General features: G+C 41.0%; 1 protein-coding gene across 3 annotated transcripts in view; it reads right to left on the reverse strand.

The window, feature by feature from the left end:
* The window catches only part of SUGCT (succinyl-CoA:glutarate-CoA transferase), a 768,109-nt gene that overhangs the window by 169,599 nt on the left and 586,376 nt on the right, over positions 1-12,134 (reverse strand). The gene's annotated exons all lie outside the window — the stretch shown is intronic.

A 12,134-nucleotide genomic window follows, 5' to 3' on the forward strand; every position in this document is an offset into this window, starting at 1 on the left:
ACAATGACCATATTTCCCTCAATTCTAGGACTCTATTATACTGACCTTTTAAGAAGGAATAGGAAACACCATCATGATTAAAGATAATACTGATACATATATAAATAAAAATATATGTCATAAATAAAGGAAATGTTATATTATTAGAAATGATAATGATCCACAAAAACACTAGACTATGTTGAGGCCCTCCTAGGCTATATATTTAAAGGCAATGAAAGAAAAAATAAACAAATAGGACTACATCAAACTAAAAAGCTTCTGCACGTAAGGGGAACCATCAACAAAATGAAAAGGCAATCTATACAATGGGAGAAAATATTTGCAAATCGTGTATCTGATAAGAGGTTAACATCCAAAAGTATGTAAAGAGCCCATACAACTCAATAGCAAAACAGAATTTAATTAAAAGATAAGCACAAGATCTGAATAGATAATTTTTCAAAGAAGACATACAGATGGCCAACAGGTACTTGAAAAGACACTCAACATCACTAATCACCAGGGAAATGCAAATCAAAACCACAGTAAGATATCACTTCATACCTCTTAAAATAGCTATTATCAAAAAAGATAAGAAATAACGAGTGTTGGCAAGGATGTGTAGAAAAGGGAACCCTTGTACACTGTTGGTGAGAATGTAAATTGGTGCAGCCACTATGGAAAACAGTATGAAAGTTCCTTAAAATTTTAAAAATAGAACTACCATATGATCCAGCAATTTCATTTCTGGGCATTTATCCAAAGAAAATGAAAACTAACTTGAAAAGATATGTGCACCCCCAAGTTTGTTGTAGTATTATTTACAATAGCCAAGACATGGAAACAACTTAAGTGTCCATTGATGGATAAATGGATAAAGAAATTGTGGTATATATGTACAATGGAACACTGTGTTAATCACTCAGTTGTGTCTGACTGCTTGCAAACCGATGGACGGTAGCCTACCAGGCTCCTCTGTCCATGGAATTCTCCAGGCAAGAATACTGGAGTGGGTTGTCATTTCCTCCTCAAGGGAATATTCCCGACCCAAGGATTGAACCTGGGTCTCCTGCATTGCAGTCAGATTCTTTACCATCTGAGCCACTAGGGAAGGACCAATGGAATATTCAGTTCAGTTCAGTAGCTTAGTCGTGTCTGATTCTTTGCAACCCCATGAATTGCAGCACGCCAGATCTCCCTGTCCATCACCAACTCCTGGAATTCACTCAAATTCACGTCCATCGAGTTGGTGATGCCATCCAGCCATCTCATCCTCTGTCGTCCCCTTCTCCTCCTGCTCCCAATCCCTCCCAGCATCAGAGTCTTTTCCAATGAGTCAACTCTTCGCATGAGGTGGCCAAAGTATTGGAGTTTCAGCTTTAACATCATTCCTTCCAAAGAACACTCAGGACCAATCTCCTTTAGAATGGACTGGTTGAATTTCCTTGCAGTCCAAGGGACTCTCAAGAGTCTTCTCCAACACAACAGTTCAAAAGCATCAATTCTTCAGTGCTCAGCTTTCTTCACAGTCCAACTCTCACATCCATACATGACCACTGGAAAAACCTTGACAAAAAAAAGCCTTGACTAGACAGACCTTTGTTGGCAAAGTAATGTCTCTGCTTTTTAATATGCTGTCTAGGTTGGTCATAACTTTCCTTCCAAGGAGTAAGCGTCTTTTAATTTCATGGCTGCAATCATCATATGCAGTGATTTTGGAGCCCCCCAAAATAAAGTCTGACACTCTTTCCACTGTTTCCACTGTTTCCCCATCTATTTCCCATGAAGTGATGGGACCAGATGCCATGATCCTCGTTTTCTGAATGTTGAGCTTTAAGCCAACTTTTTCACTCTCCACTTTCACTTTCATCAAGAGGCTTTTTAGTTTCCCTTCACTTTCTGCCATAGGGTGATGTCATCTGCATATCTGAGGTTATTGATATTTCTCCCAGCAGTCTTGATTCCAGCTTGTGCTTCTTCCAGTCCAGCGTTTCTCATGATGTACTCTGCATAGAAGTTAAATAAGCAGGGTGACAGTGTACAGCCTTGATGTACTCCTTTTCCTATTTGGAACCAGTCTGTTGTCCCATGTCCAGTTCTAACTGTTGCTTCCTGACCTGCATATAGGTTTCTCAAGAGGCAGGTCAGGTGGTCTGGTATTCCCATCTCTTTCAGAATTTTCCACAGTTTATTGTGATCCACATAGTCAAAGGCTTTGTTTGGCATAGTCAATAAAGCAGAAATAGATGTTTTTCTGGAACTGGAATATTATTTGGCTATAAAAAAGGAAATTCTGCTATTTGTGACAAAATGAGTGGACTTTGAGGATGCTATGCTAAGTGTAAGAAGTCAGACAAGACAAATACTATAAGACCTCTGTTACGTGTGGAATCTTAAAAGGCAAACAAAAACAAGTTCATAGGTACTAAGATCAGACTGGTGGTTGCTAGAGGCGGTGGTGGGCTGGGAAGAATGGGTAAAGGGAGTCAAAAGTTATAAAGTAAATAAATCATGGGGATGTAATATACAGCATGGTGACTATAGCTAACTGTACTGCATATTTGGCAGTTTCTAAGAGAGTGCTTTCATCATAGTGAATGTTAGTCGCTCAGTCATGTCCAACTTTTTGCATTCCCATGGACCATAGCCTGCCCGGTTCCTCTGTCCATGGGATTCTCCAGGCAAGACTACTGGAATGGGTTGCCATTACCTTCTCGAGGGGATCTTCCTGACCCAGAGATTGAAACTGAGTCTTCCACATTGCAGGCAGATTCTTTAGCATCTGAGCCACCATGGCAGATGTTAACGAGACTTACGATGGTGATCATCTCACAATATATACAATTATCAAATCATTGTGATGTATACCTAAAACTAATACAATGTTTTATACCATTTATATTCAATAAAAAAAGAATAAAATTAATTCATGTAAATAAATAAAATATATTGCCTCAATTAATCTTCATAAAAATTATAACCCTGAAGCAGAGACTATTTTTCTCATTTTACAGATAAGAAAGCTGAGGCTGAAGAAAAATTAAGGAAATTTTTAAAGTGATGAAACTTTGAGTTTTGTGACTCTTAACTCATGACCACTCCCTTCTGAGTTTCTGAGATGCACTGCCCTGAAAAGGAGGTATAGTAAGTGCAGCAGGTGGTCCAAGCCGTCCAGGCTGCTCCAAAGAGACTTACAAATAAATTCAAGGAAATAGAAGGCACTAATTTCACAACAGTACAGTTAGGTCATCCAAGACCCTGATGTAAGCTCTGTTATTTCTGATGGCATAAAAATCAAATCCCACTTCTGCCATGACCCAAATTTTAGAAGGTAAGGCAGTAAATTGGAAGAACAACCGCCCTAACCTCTGAAAGATCTGGCGTTTGTCATCGTGCAGTATTAGAATTGTAAGGGTGAAATTTCTAATTAGTGTCAAATGATGATTTGGTTAAAATAAGTCGTTCTGAGAAAATTAAAAATTAGAAAATAGATTCCCTACTTCTCAATAACACCAAAATACATTCCAGATGAAGCAAAACATTTTGAATAAAAATGAAAGCGTAAAAAGCTTTGTGATGATGGAACAGTTCTGTATCTTGATTGCAGAGATTGCTACATGAATGTACATATGTGATAAATGGCATCGAATTATGCACACACACTGTTCCACTTCCTGATTCTGATAGTGAGCTATAATTATGTAAAATGTAACCATTAGGGGAAGCTGGATAAATGGTGCACAGGAGTGCTCTATACTATTTTTGAAACTTCCTGTGAGACTCTAATTATCTCAAAATAAAAATTAAAAGTAAACATAAAAGATATAGAATAAGGTAAACTTAAGTAGCTAAACTTCATGTGGGCAAGGATGAATTCACTTTGAATTCATAAATTTAACCATGTAAAAATTGGAAATTTCTGAATGTCCAAAAACTCAAACTTGAAAGGCAAATATTCAGATATTTTCTCCATAACTGACAAATGAGGGTTTAAAAATATCAACTTAATATCAATTATACAGTGGCTAAAAGTGTGGGCTTTGGAGCCAGACTGCTTTGGTTAAAATCATTACTCTATCACTTGATAGCTGTGTGACTTCAGGAAAGTTACTTCCACTGAACTTTAGCTTCATCATTTGTGAAATAGATATAATCCTAGTGTTATCCTCCATGAGAGGTTGCTGAGGGTTAAATGAATTAATACAATATAAAGTCCTCAGGATAGTATCTGGAACACAGTAACACATGAAGTACTAGCTGATTTAGTTGTTGTTATAATGGTTACAATTCAAAACAAAAGAGAAAGAGAGAAAAAAAAAGACAAATCCTTCTTTTAGATAAATCCTTCTTTCAAGCTCTCTGCTATTTAGAATCTGGCTGGGTAAACTCATTCTGAATAGGCCCGGAAGTATTGTCCTGATATAATGATATCTTCATGCTGAGTCAGACCTGGACATTTATCATGAGAGCTGATGATCTGTTAAGTGACCTGTCCCCTGTGGCTGCCTGAGAGCTGGAACCTTCAGTGTGTCTTCCTGCGTGGTTATACATCCACTTCTCTTCCAGTGCTGTGCTTCTAGTCCACTGTAATTAAGTATCATAAGAGGATAATTGTAAGAGGCCCCTTGTATCAATAACCAGTGTTATCAACTCCATATCCCCAAACATTACCTCTGTTAACCCTCACAGTGTCCCTGTCAATAGATACTGCTATCACCATTTAGAGAAAAGATGGTACTCAGAGAAGTCACTGACTTGCCCAAGATCACACAGCCAGCAAGTAGTAACACTTAATCTCAAAACCAGTTCTTGGGAATTCCATGGTGGTCTGGTGGTTAGGATTCTGCACTTTAACTGCCAAGGGCCATGGTTCAATCCCTGGTGGGAGAACTAAGCTATGCAGCATGGCCAAAAACAAAACAAGCAAGCAAGCAAACAAACATAAACCAGTTCTTCTGCATCAAAAGCCTGAAAGTTTCCAGAATTGGTGGAAAACCCTCTAGTCCACTTGGTAAACACTGTATCTAAACAAAGATGATTCATAAGGATCTACAGGGCCCACGCTTTTCTAGCATGGGCTTTTAGACAACCTGTTGACTTATGATAGGCTTTACTTTTTTCTTCTTGGTTCTTATCAGTGCTCCAGAAAGTAGTACATGCTATACAAGTCTTGCCTGGACAAGTCAGCTGCTCCTATACTTGGGTCACACTCTATGAGGGAACACATGTTGTCTTCTATGCTCTTAAGAAGGCATTGGCACCCCACTCCAGTACTCTTGCCTGGAAAATCCCATGGATGGAGGAGCCTGGTAGGCTGCAATCCAGGGGTCACGAGGAGTCGGACACGACTAAGCGACTTCACTTTCACTTTTCACTTTCATAATTGGAGAAAGAAATGGCAACCCACTCCAGTGTTCTTGCCTGGAGAATCCCAGGGATGGCAGAGCCTGGTGGGCTGCTATCTATGGGGTCTCACAGAGTCGAACACGACTGAAACAACTTAGCATCAGCAGCAAGATGTTTTAGAGTTCTGTCTCCCCAGATAGACTGGAGGTTCAGAGAATACAGGGACCACATATTGACATTATCTGATACCCCCTCAAAACCATTAGTACCATCACCTATAACTTCAGATCATTGGCCCCCAAATCTGGAACAATGCTTTAAAAAGATGATCGATGTTTCTGTTTGAGAAGCTCTTGAATATATGAATGACCACCTGGGATTATGATTATAGAAGTCTGAGTATCAGTTAGCCTGATACCAAGAAAGAGGAAGAGTATTTGCTTTATTGCCAGCTCTTGGAGTCAAGAACAAAAGTTTCATAAAATCACTCATTAGTGTGACCTTGAGCAAGTGGATAAACTTTACTGGCTCTCTTTTTCTATAACATAAAATGAATCTATCAATTTTCAGGAAATCTATAAAATGGTACTGCCATTCCTTCCAATCGCCAAAGAAATTTGAGTATCTGTAGAAAGGGAGAAGAGCGCTCAAAAAACACCTTATGAGGGAATGCTATGGACCAATGGAGAACTTCACCTGTGCTGAACTCTCCAGGGCAAAATTATTTGAAAAACCATTTCAATTGGACCCAGGAAACAACCACCAATCATAGAGAAGACAGGCCAACACAGGTATACATATACATATCCTGTCTCTTTCTCTTTCCTGCTCCCTCCGCCCCCCCACCCACTCTCTCTCTTTCTCTCTCTCTCTCACACACACACACACATACACAGAGTATATATATTTCTCTTGTTATAAAACTTGAAGTGGATATCAGTTAGAGGCAGATATACTTTCTGCTCTACATTCTACCGGTAAACAAGCCTTTTCCAAATGTAAATTTTTAAGCCCAGGTGAAACAAAGCCAGCTATTTGGAAACCATCAGCTACTTCCTCCCCAGTTCTGAGGAGCTGCGGGGATGTGAGAGGTGGCCATTTGCCAAATCAGCCATCTCTTACAGTAAACAAGGAATTGGTATGTCAACATATTGGATTCAATGGACATAGTTTGAGCAAAGCCTGGGAGATGGTGAAGGACAGGGAAGCCTGGCGTGCTGCAGTCCATGGGGTTGCAAAGGGTCGGACTCAACTGAGCAACAACAGTGTGAACAATAAAGTCAGGATTGGCCCCAGACAGCTGGATGCATATGAGAGAAATGGTTTCAGCAAGCTCAGACACTTGCATCTTCCCATATAGAAGACTGCTAAATCTCTTCATGTGAAATAGATTTAGTTTTCTCTTAATTAACAATAATCTTTTAATATTCAGATTACCTGCCCCTTGCTACAGACTTGTATACAGCCTGTTTCCTCCCCTACATTCTTGGAGTCAGCTCTCTCGGGGTCACCTGAGATACTGTCTCCCAGCTCGAGTCCTAACATTGCCACGGAATAAAACCTCTCTCAACTTGTAGATTGTGTATATTCTTTTGTTGTTGTTGTTGACACTTGGGATTTAAAAAGTGGGGGCAGGAATGGTAGAATGGTTATGTGCACAGAACAGAACCAATCTTTAGTCAAAATCTTCTTGCACAGCATGTGGGCTGATTTAAGAGTAGCATGGTTTTTGACTGTGAAAGGATTCCATGTTTGGCTCTGGTTTATAGGTGAGTGCTCCACAGGATGAGAAAGCAGCCCAGAAAAATGCACTTCAGGGATCTTTCATCCAGCTGGAAATCCCTCACTGGCACTCACAGGGTATTAATAAGAACACCTTACCCCACAGTTCTCTCAATCCTGAAAGCATGGAGCAGACTCAATTTGATAAATTACTATGAAACTGAAAGTAGCTTTACAGTAGGTTGACCCTTAAAGTAGAAGGTTAAAGTGAGGTGGACTCAGTGCCTTTAAAATACACATAAATCTACTGTACCAATACCACATGCTCCAGACAACACTGCTGCTCACACAGGGGAGGAAAAGGTAGATGAATGCCCAGCGACCAAGAAGCTGAGAAGGTAATTTGAGGCTCTTAGAGGTAATGAATAATGATTTCACTTGGTTTTCTTGACTTTGATGTTTTTACAGAAAAGGTTGCAGGAAAATGTATTTTCCACTGGATTATTTTCCTTCTCTGAAACAGTGCCAAGTTTCTTTCACATTAGGAAAAAATATCTCAACAGAATGAAAGGTTAGAAATTTGATTTTAAATTTCTCCTAACTTGTTCTAACAGTCTGCCTGCCATCCAGTACAGAGTAAGATGAAAAAGAGACCTATGCGGTCACTGACAAGTATCTCTTTATTGCCACCTAGGCAATCAGAGGAAGACCTGGCTGCCCTGAGTCCTGCAGAGTCCCCAGGCTTTTGGAGGTGGTAATACTTTGGCCACCTGATGTGAAGAACTGACTCATTTGAAAAGACCCTAATGCTGGGAAAGATTGAAAGCGGGAGGAGAAGGGGATGACAGAGGAGGAGATGGTTGGATGGCATCACCGACTCAATGGACATGAGTTTGAGTAAACCCCGGGAGTTGGTGATGGACAGGAAGGCCTGGCGTGCTGCAGTCCACGGGGTCACAAAGCATCAGACACAACTGAGCGGCTGAACTGAACTGAGGGTTATCTGGGGAGATTAGTCCTTGGCTGTGTTTATAGAAAGGGCTGATGACAGAGAGAGTGGCATTCTGTGATAATGTAACCCAAGTGGATCTCATGATAATTTTTGCTTTTCTTCTGCATGTCTACTGCTTTACCTTGGCAAGCTTGTGTCAGTTAATGGTCAGAACCATGGCCCAGAGGTACACAAGGGGATCTGAGCCTGAGGCTGACTTTCTAGAACACATCTCCCACTAACTCACTGTTTGGCTTCAGGCTACACATAAACTCTTTTACAAGTCAGTTTTCTCTGCTGCAAGGTAGGGGGATGCCCCCACTTACTTCCTTCAGAGTAAGCTTCCTTACTCCACAGAGCTTCTCAGTGGAGATTTAACAAATCGAGGTGGCAGAGCATGTTACATGTTTAGAATTGCTCTAAAGCCTCACAACAGTTGAAAATAAACAGCCACTAAATGCAGTTTATGACATTAAATGTGTTAGAAAAGAAATCTGGAAATTCACCTTCTACCAGTGCTGTCATGGCTTGTGGACTTTGAACAGTTCCCTTGATTGCTATGTATTTCTCTATTTCCCTAAATAAATTCTGTAATTTTTCTAGATGATCATCAAAAACAGCAGGTAGCAGCTCCTCTCTGAAAAGTGCAGTGTTAGTCTTCGGAGCAGCCTGCCTGCCTGGCTGAAGCAGCTTGTGCCCTCAGGCTGCCCGGCACCGTGCACAGTCACCCACACCTCTGAACCCTGCAGTGAGCAGTGGGTGAGCTCAGCTTTTAGAAGTGGCTGGAGTCGTTGAGATAGGGGTGCTCTGCCACACTTACTTCCTAGGACAAATTCAGCCAAAGCCACATTAAAAGGTGGTTGTTTAATGTTGGCAGAACTTCTCAGGAGGTATCAAATGAGGGTGTGTGGGCGGGGGAGTGGGCAACTGTGTCACAAAAGTGAAGAAGCCAAACGAATGTTTCCTGTCCTCATATTTAAAAAAAAATCTCCAAGGGAAGCAGAATCTGGCCTCAGAAGCCTGGGGCTTTCCTGAAGAAACTATAAAAGAAAAGAATGATAAAAACAACCATGCTTTTAGCAGGACTGCTACCAATCAAACCAAAGAGGAGGAAGAGGTTTCCCCAAAATCCCAACCCTTACTTATAATTTTCAGACTGGGTCTGCTACCGGAAGCTCTTTAGAAGGAATGTGAGGTTTGGTTTGGTATCTGGGATGTTGCTTTTCCTTAATAAGTGACTAGAGTGATATCTGGTCTTGGGCTCCCACTACAGATCCATTTAAGAAGCTCCGTAAGAATCAACGACTTCTTTTTGCATCACACACCTCCTAGAGATTCTAACGAAATGTCCTGCCTGCTCAGCAAGTCTCCTTTGCTATCTGAATTGAGGAAAAGGTGACTTCCCTGCCAGTCCAGTGGTTAAGATTCTTCAATTTCAATGCAGGGGGTATGAATCCAATCCCTGTCAGGTAACTAAGATCCCACATGTCACATGGCCAAAAAAGGGAAGAATTGAGGAAAAGAATTGATTCAAACAGGGGCTATAACTTAGACATAAAACCATAAATATAGGCAATGAATACATTTCTTTCATTTGATTTCCTGGACCAGGGGAAGTCCTGGAGCATTTCCTCTGAGATCTGTCCATTTTCAGTCACAACAAAAATATGAATAATTGATTTGAAGCAGAACAACTGGAAAACTGTCCAGAATACTCAGAGTGATCTGCTTATTTCCTTCAACATTGCAACTTACTCAAACACTAGTCTGTTGGGAAGGTTTCCTGTGATGAATACCCTGATTAGATTCAACGCTTAGTTTCCCATTTTAAGATCACTTAACTCCTACAAGATTCCATTCAAGTAAGGCTGGAAAAAACCCATTGGTTAAGAAAAAGTCAAATTCTCTTGAATGCTTTAAGAGCCTCCAGCCCTCAGATGGGACTGGATATGTGAGTGCAGGCCCACTTATATATGTACACTGTGTAAGTTAAAATGCAGTGTGAAAGGCAATCTTTCAAGAGGTTCCAAGCACCTTCAGAATCCCAGGAATTGTATTTGACTCACAGAATTTAGAATCATCCACCCACAGTGTCACCTTCTTCCTTGTCCTTATTCCACCCTTCCCTGTAAATCAAGAGACACATGCAGCTGTCTACAGCAATCACAAAGATTTTTCTAATAAAGCAAATCCCAGCAAAAAAAGAAAGAAAAAAATTCAGGAAGGCTCTCAGAATTTAGCGGTTTATGGGATAAATCAAATAGCCTGGGTTCCAATTCTGATTCTGCTAAACAATGAAGAGCAGGTAATTCAGTTAAATTCAATCCAGTTGCTCAGTTGTGTCCAACTCTTTGCTACCCCATGGACTGCAGCACGCCAGGCCTCCTTGTCCATCACCAACTCCTGTTGGTTACTCAATCTCATATCCATTGAATTGGTGATGCCATCCAACCATCTCATCCTCTTTCGTCCCCTTTTCCTCCCATCTTCAATCTTTCCCAGCATCAGGGTCTTTTCAAATGAGTCAGTTCTTTGCATTAAGAAGAGCATGTAAGCACTCCATATACTGATATTTTTAGTTCTATAAGATTAAGCGGCATATTTGGATTTCATAACAAACCTCCAAGTGAGAAGGGAAGTCTTTGTCATCCCTATCTGAGAGATGAGCAAGCCACCTCTGGGGTCTGGATAACTTACCTAAGGTCCTTTTTCTAGATAGGTGAGCTATTTTCACACATAGCCTTCTTGTTTGGTGTCCTTCCTGTGTGACCTGAGCTCCCTGTCTCCCCAGGTCACTATTTCTCTCACCAGTACACACAAACCTACTCACTCAACACCCTGCCCTGCAGAAGCTGGTCTTACTACACCATGCATGGTCATCTCAGTTATCTGTGTACTTACCTTGTGTTGTTAAAGGTTGGACAAGGGGCCTGTGAGGCCCATCTTTGATGGTCAGAGGCTATGGTACCACATTTTTTATGTAGCAATGTGCTCCATAAATATTTGACAAATTGAACCAAATTTAACCAATCTGATAAAACTTCAAAAGAAGTAAATTTTGTGTATTCCCTATCCAGTAACCTCTTGCTTTCAACCTTCACTCATGTCCATCAAAACCTACTCTCAGATCTTTCCAACCCATAAAAATACTGTACGATTGAGAACTTAAAATGCTGTACATCATATAGATAATGAACTTGAATCTAAATGGCTCTCTTAACTTCAGGCATAGGCTGAAAGCCTGGGATAACTTGAGAGTATCAGGCCAAAAATCACATTGAGAATACAGTGGTACTTTAGCCTGTCCCTACATCAGGCATCTACAGTCACCCATCTTGGTTTTTTTCATCTATTAGTTGAAAACTATGAGTCATAAACTGTTGGAAGCATTTTTAACTCACCAATTATTTGGATAGTAAAATGTAATGTTTCAACACTAACTGAATGCTAAGGCTGATCTTAGCCACCAATTAGATAAAGCTGACTTTGAAATCAAAGTACAAGTCCAAGCAACAAAGGGCTATTTAAGAGTTGATACCCTGAAATGTTTAACTTAAAGCATCTGTGAATGTTCCACGCAAATCACAGGGTGTAATTGCTTCTTCCTCTTTGATGCAGACCATGTGAGCAGGCCTAGCCCTGAAGGAGGCACCATCCTCAGCTCCTCCCTAGTCCTGAACTTGGGACAGTTAGAGATGGGCATGCCAAGGCATCTGTATTCCATCTCAGAAGATTCCCAAGACTTGGATCAAGGCAAGCCCAGACTCTAGCCTCAGCCTTTTCAGTTTACACTTTGAGTTGATCTCTTCCACTCTTTGATCTGTTCTCCACTTTAAAGAGATCTGATCTGTTCACCTCCTCTTGCCTCCTTCTCCCTGGCCCCTCTAACAGATTCAATTCTGGCCTTCTGAGCCTGCCGCTCTCACCTGATAGGACCGCCTTTCCCTCCCCAAAGGCTGCTAAGCACAGGAACCCTGGCCACAGCCATGCTGACTGCTGGCAGGCTTCTCACATCTCTCTCTCTCCATCTCAGAATGTGCTCAGGCTCACCTTGCCTCCAATACCCACCCCAGTAACTCCCACTCCTTCAAGA

The sequence above is a fragment of the Bubalus kerabau genome, chromosome 8 (assembly GCF_029407905.1).
Source record: "Bubalus kerabau isolate K-KA32 ecotype Philippines breed swamp buffalo chromosome 8, PCC_UOA_SB_1v2, whole genome shotgun sequence".
Classification (NCBI taxonomy): domain Eukaryota; kingdom Metazoa; phylum Chordata; class Mammalia; order Artiodactyla; family Bovidae; genus Bubalus; species Bubalus kerabau.